The 5,869-nt window shown below is 46.5% G+C and overlaps 1 pseudogene; it reads left to right on the forward strand.

Moving 5' to 3' along the window:
* The first annotated feature begins 669 nt into the window (after positions 1-669).
* On the forward strand, positions 670-2,516 carry LOC146796272 (activator of 90 kDa heat shock protein ATPase homolog 1 pseudogene; annotated as a pseudogene).
* Positions 2,517-5,869: the final 3,353 nt, after the last annotated feature.

Below are 5,869 nucleotides of genomic sequence, written 5' to 3' on the forward strand. Positions count from 1 at the left end.
AAAGCCCACTAGACACCAGGGAATTAGTGTAAATAAAAATGGAAGTGACCCCTTTGGCAAGTGTCACTTCCAGGGATCAATTTTTATAATATGTATTTGGCCCACCCGCCCCGGGACAGAGTAGCCTTTTTTTTTCCTGCTGTTTTCTGCCCCACCTGGCACACAACCCGATTGACCATTTGGGTAGTAACATAGCATGTTATAATGTTTGTTATATTTTTTGTGAATTGCAATAGTAATGTTTTTTTTTTTAACTTTTTTGTTCTATGTGAAGGCTTTTGCTCCTTTCAGTTTGCCGTGTTGTTACTGGTGGTTCTGCTGTTTGTGTAGTTTGGTAAGAGACTTTTTTTTGTACAATGTAAATGTGTTTGATTTCTCTGCATGAATTTTTTTTGCAAATGGTGTAATAATAGCAGTATGTTTGTTTTTTGAGTGTCAAAAACTTTTTGCATTGGTGCTCGATGTGTATTTTGTTGTCTTGTGAGTAATTTTTTTTTTTTTCTTCTTTCTAGTTTGATATCGTTGGTTTTTGCTGTGTCACTGCAGAGTTGGTTTCTGGTGAGTGCAGCTGTCTCTTGTAATTGAATTGTATAGTTTTTGAGTACATTGACGCAGTCTAAACTTCACTGTCAGCTAGTGTTTCCTGTCTGTTACAACAGGAGGCGGGGCCGGAAGTGTCGCTAGGGCCGGCATTTTCCAGGCTTTTCTAGTAATTTCTAGACAAGGATCTCCCAATTGAAAAAGAAGTGACAGGCTGGGCAGCTGGAGGAGATAGTGCGGGGAGCAAGATCCGAAGCAAACAAAAGGGAACAGAGCACAGGACTAGCAGGCTTCGGCGAAGACACCAAAGCACTCTCTTCTGGACAAACAACCGAAAAGCTATTGGGACTGGGAGCAGGCTCCCCAGCTCGCTGGATTGAGCGTGTCTCAGCAGTACAGAGCGTGCAGGCCCCAGAGGCACTTCGAACAGGCAGGTTCCTGGGGCACGGCGATCAGGCACTGCACCCGTTGGTGAAGAGCGGTGTTGAGCTGCAGAAAGAGGTTTGGTTCGGAAACGAGGAGAACGGAATCGGCATGGCCAAGTGGGGCCAGGGAGATCCTCGCTGGATCGTGGAGCAGAGAGCAGATGCCACCAACGTTAACAACTGGCACTGGACGGAGCGCAATGCATCCAGCTGGTCTACAGACAAACTGAAAACGTTGCTAATGGCAGTGAGGGTGGAAAATGAGGAGGGGGTGTGTGAGGTGACTGAAGTGAGTAAAGTCGAAGGTGAAGCCTCAATCAACAATCGCAAGGGCAAACTCATCTTTTTCTATGAGTGGAATATTAAACTTGATTGGAAAGGCACCTCAAAGTCTGGTGTGATATTCAAGGGCCACGTGGAGATTCCGAATCTGTCGGATGAAAATGATCCCAGTGAAGTTGATATTCGTGTCACACTAGTTAAAGACCAGCCAGACACAAATCTCATTGCCTTAATGAAGAAGGAGGGTTCTAAGAAGATCAGAGTGGCTGTTGCAGACTACATCAGCACTCTCAAAACAGAGTTCATGCAAGGTATGATCTTGCCAACTGCTAATGGTGTGAAGGAGCCAGTCCAGGAGACCAAAGTGCCTACCAACCCACAAAAGGTTGCTCCTACCAGTAGCACCACGCAGTCTTGTAATCCTTCCGGAGTGAAGATCCTCACTTGCAAAATCAGTTTGAAGGAGACCTTTTTAACGTCACCTGAGGAGCTTTACCGAATCTTTGTAACCCAAGAGTTGGTACAGGCATTTACCCATTCTGCAGCCATTTTGGAGCCAGATAAAGGTGGGAAGTTTCAGGTGCTCAATGGAAGTGTTACTGGAGAGTTTTTAGAATTGATTCCTGAAACCAAGATAGCGATGAAATGGAGGTTTAAGTCTTGGCCTGCAGGGCATTATGCTGTGATTACCTTGATGTTTCACGACAAAGGTGGAGAGACTGAAATGAAATTGGAAGGGGTGGGAGTCCCTGCCAGCGAGGATGCCATGACCAAGGAAGGCGGGAGGCGGCACTACTTTGAAGCTATTAAACAGACATTTGGATATGGGGCGCGATTATTTTAAAGGCTTTATTATGGCACTTTTTTAGCCTGATTAGCAAGTTCTCTGTGTACTGAAATTTATTTAACTTGTCCTTTCAGTTTTTCAAGTTTTTTTCATCTTTTGCTTTGTTTTTTAGGATTTTTGTCTTGAGGAGGAAGGATGCTCTCGATTGATGCCCTTCAGACAAAGTGTTTGTTTGGATATCAGTCACAGGCCAGACACACTTGGCACCCCAGACGACGGGAAAGTGATATGTGGACTTATTTTAACTGGCCCCATATTCATCTCTAGGAATTATTTCTTCATTTCAGTCAATTTTTTGACAGACTTAATGTGTGAAAACTTCAGATTTTGTAGTGTTTTCACCACAAAATTTGTACACGGGGTGATCTTGAATTATGAGGAAAGGACCTACAATTTGACAGCATTACAAGATTCAAGCGTCCACAGCCGCCAGTTTATTGACTGCAGCGGGGAACACAAGTGCATCGTAAAATTTTAAAAATAAACTATTTCTGTAATGTCTCTCCTGTATGTGTCAGGTGTTTTGAATTATCTTGCACCATTAGGAAGCCGTATATAAGATTGAAACCTGTATAAGAAACTGCTTGGAAGTCCAATACCACCAATACGCAGCACAACAAAACAAGGCTTTGTGGAACTTTCAGAACATAGAAGGGGGCTCCTCTTATTTTATATATAGATTATATTTGAATTCCATGGCTGCAAGAAAGTAGAACCATAAAAGAGTACATTGATCTTTGTGATAAAGGTATACATTTCTTTACTTACTTGGTTTGCACATTGTTGGTTGTTGTTGACTTGTTTGTGCAGTCTTCTATCTTAGTAAGTATAATGGCTAGCCGCAGGATTACTGCTCAGCAGGTTGTTGGTTTGCTGTTTGAGTCTTCCTCTGACCATGGTTCAGAGACTGACTCTGCATCTGAGGGAGAGGAGGCAGGGGACGATTCTGGCAGTGAGTTTTCTCTCCGTATGGAGTCATCGGATGATGAAGATACTCTTAGTGCGGATGAAGTGCCTGTGTTAGAGGAGGAGACTGATGTGCCGATAGTGCGGCAAGAGGCATCTGGGCTGCAGCCTGGGGCTGCAAGGCTTCCCGTTGGTGTAGTGCGGCAAGAGGCATCTGGGCTGCAGGCTGGGGCTGCAAGGCTTCCCTTTGAAAGTGATGACCTCTGGGTTGCCCCTGGCATGGTGCAGCCGGCATTGCCAGAGTTTACTGGTGTTCCAGGGTCTAGAGTGAATACTGAAAACTTTTTGCCGGTAATTTTTTTTCAGTTGTTTATGGACGATGTGTTTTTGGCAGAGATTGTTGAGCAGACTAATTTGTATGCCGAACAGTTTTTGAGGGACAACAGTGCCAGTCTTAAGCCATACTCTAGAACTACCCGGTGGAATCCCACAAATGTTGAAGAGATGAAGAAATTATTGGGTTTAACTTTTTTGATGGGCTTGCTAAGGAAGCCATCAATGTCTTCATATTGGTCTAGCAGTCCCTTGATGGCAACGTCTATTTTTCCGGCAGTCATGAGTCGTGACAGGTATTTGCTTCTGCTTCGGATGATGCATTTTGTTGATAATGGTTTAGCGTTGCCACAAGATCATCCTGAGTGTGACCGTCTTTTTAAGATTAGGCCTGTCCTTGATCACTTTGTTGATCGATTTTCTGAGATTTATGTCCCTGGGAAAGAAATTGCAGTGGATGAGTCTTTGGTGTTGTTCAAGGGCCGCTTGGTTTTTAGGCAATACATTCCTAGTAAGAGAGCACGCTATGGAATAAAGCTGTATATGCTGTGTGACAGTAGGACTGGATATGTCTCTAATTTCAGGGTGTACATCGGTAAGGAATCTAGGATTAACCTCCCTGGTTGTCCGTCCACTTTTGGAGTGCCTGAGAAAATTGTTTGGGAACTTGGTAGAGGATTTTTTAACAAAGGCCACCATTTGTATGTAGATAACTTCTACACTGGTGTGCGGTTGTTCAGGGAATTGGCTAAAGTGGACACTGTTGCTTGTGGCACAATCCGCTCTAACCGTAAAGGTTTCCCGAAAGAACTTGTTTGTCAAAAGCTTGTGCGGGGACAGTGCAGTGCGTTGCGTTGCCAGGAGCTTCTTGCTGTGAAGTTTTCAGACAGGACAGAAGTCTACATGCTGACTACCATCAATGATGAAAGCACTGCACCTGTGACTGTTTGGGGTCAGGTCGCTGAAGCGCGCAAACCTGTGTGCATTTTAGACTATAATAGGCACATGGGTGGTGTTGACAGAGTAGATCAGAGGTTGGAACCTTACACTGCTCTTCGTAAGGCTTACATTTGGTACAAGAACTTGGCAATGTTTAATGCTTTTGTTGTGTTCCAGGATTCTTGCCCTGAGTCAAAGATGACTTTTGCTAAGTTTCAGGAGTCTGTAAAAGGCAGCCTTGTTGTAGTGGAACAGGCAAGTGTTCCTAGAGTTGGAGTGGTGGAGGATGTTGCTAGATTGAAAGATCGACACTTTCCAGATCACATTCCTCCCACACCCTCAAAAGATTTTCCCAGTAGGAGATGTAGAGTCTGTTGGCGAAGAGGTACGCGGAAGGAGAGTCGTATGTACTGCCCCGACTGTCCTTCTCATCCTGCACTGTGTCTCCCTGCTTGTTTTAGAGCGTACCACACGCGAAATAATTATTGGGATCATTCATGAGTGGTAAAGTGAACTGCCTGGTCTGTATTCTTTGGATAATTTGATTCTGTTTCAAGGTTGGTGTTAGTGCAATGTATTTAGTTGCTGATTTTCTGTTAGAAGATTTGTATCTATTTGCGATTTGTTTGTGTTTTTATTTTTTTCTAAAAAAATCCTAAATGTGATGGCGGTGTGTGTAGGCTTGCGCTTGGCTGTTGGTGTGTGTGGACTGGCACTTGGTTGGTGGTGTGCGTGGAATGGTGCTTGGCTGGCGGTGTGCGTGGACTGGCGGTGTGCATGGACTGGCGGTGTGCGTGGACTGGTGCGTGGCTGGTGGTGTGCGTGGACTGGAGCTTGGCTGGGGGTGTGCGTGGAATGGTGCTTGGCTGGCGGTGTGCGTGGACTGGTACTTGGCTGGCGGTGTGCGTGGACTGGTGGTGTGTGCGGACTGGTGCTTGGCTGGTGGTGTTCGTGGACTGGAGCTTGGCTGGTGGTGTGCGTGGACTGGAGCTTGGCAGGCGGTGTGCGTTGAATGGTGCTTGGCTGGCGGTGTGCGTGGACTGGTACTTGGCTGGTGTTGTGCGTGGACTGGTGGTGTGTGCGGACTGGTGCTTGGCTGGCGGTGTGCGTGGACTGGAGCTTGGCTGGCGGTGTGCGTGGATTGGCGATTGGCTGCCGGTGTGCCTGGACTGGCGATTGGCTGGCGGTGTGTCTGGACTGGCGATTGGCTGGCGGTGTGCCTGGACTGGCGCTTGGCTAGCGGTGTGTGTGGACTGGCGCTCTGCTAGCGGTGTGTGTGGACTGGTGCTCTGCTAGCGGTGTGTGTGGACTGGAGCTCGGCTGGCTGTGTGTGAGTAGTGACTTTCTGCTGGTCACTACACACACTGCTAGCTGAGTGCCACTCCAAGCAATCCATCAGCATGTGTAGTTGCTGTGTCTGGATTGTGGGCGTGTGAAAGTGATGGGCCCTTGAATGGCGCTGTGTGCTGGTGTGAGTTTTGTTATGTGATGGGCCCGCGGCTGGCGGTGTGAATGGTTTTGTATGTCTCACACGTATGAAAGGTGTATGAATGGCCTGTAAAGAGGTTGGTGCCTTGTCGTGGCTTTACAGCTCACG

The sequence above is a fragment of the Triturus cristatus genome, chromosome 10 (assembly GCF_964204655.1).
Source record: "Triturus cristatus chromosome 10, aTriCri1.1, whole genome shotgun sequence".
NCBI lineage: Eukaryota > Metazoa > Chordata > Amphibia > Caudata > Salamandridae > Triturus > Triturus cristatus.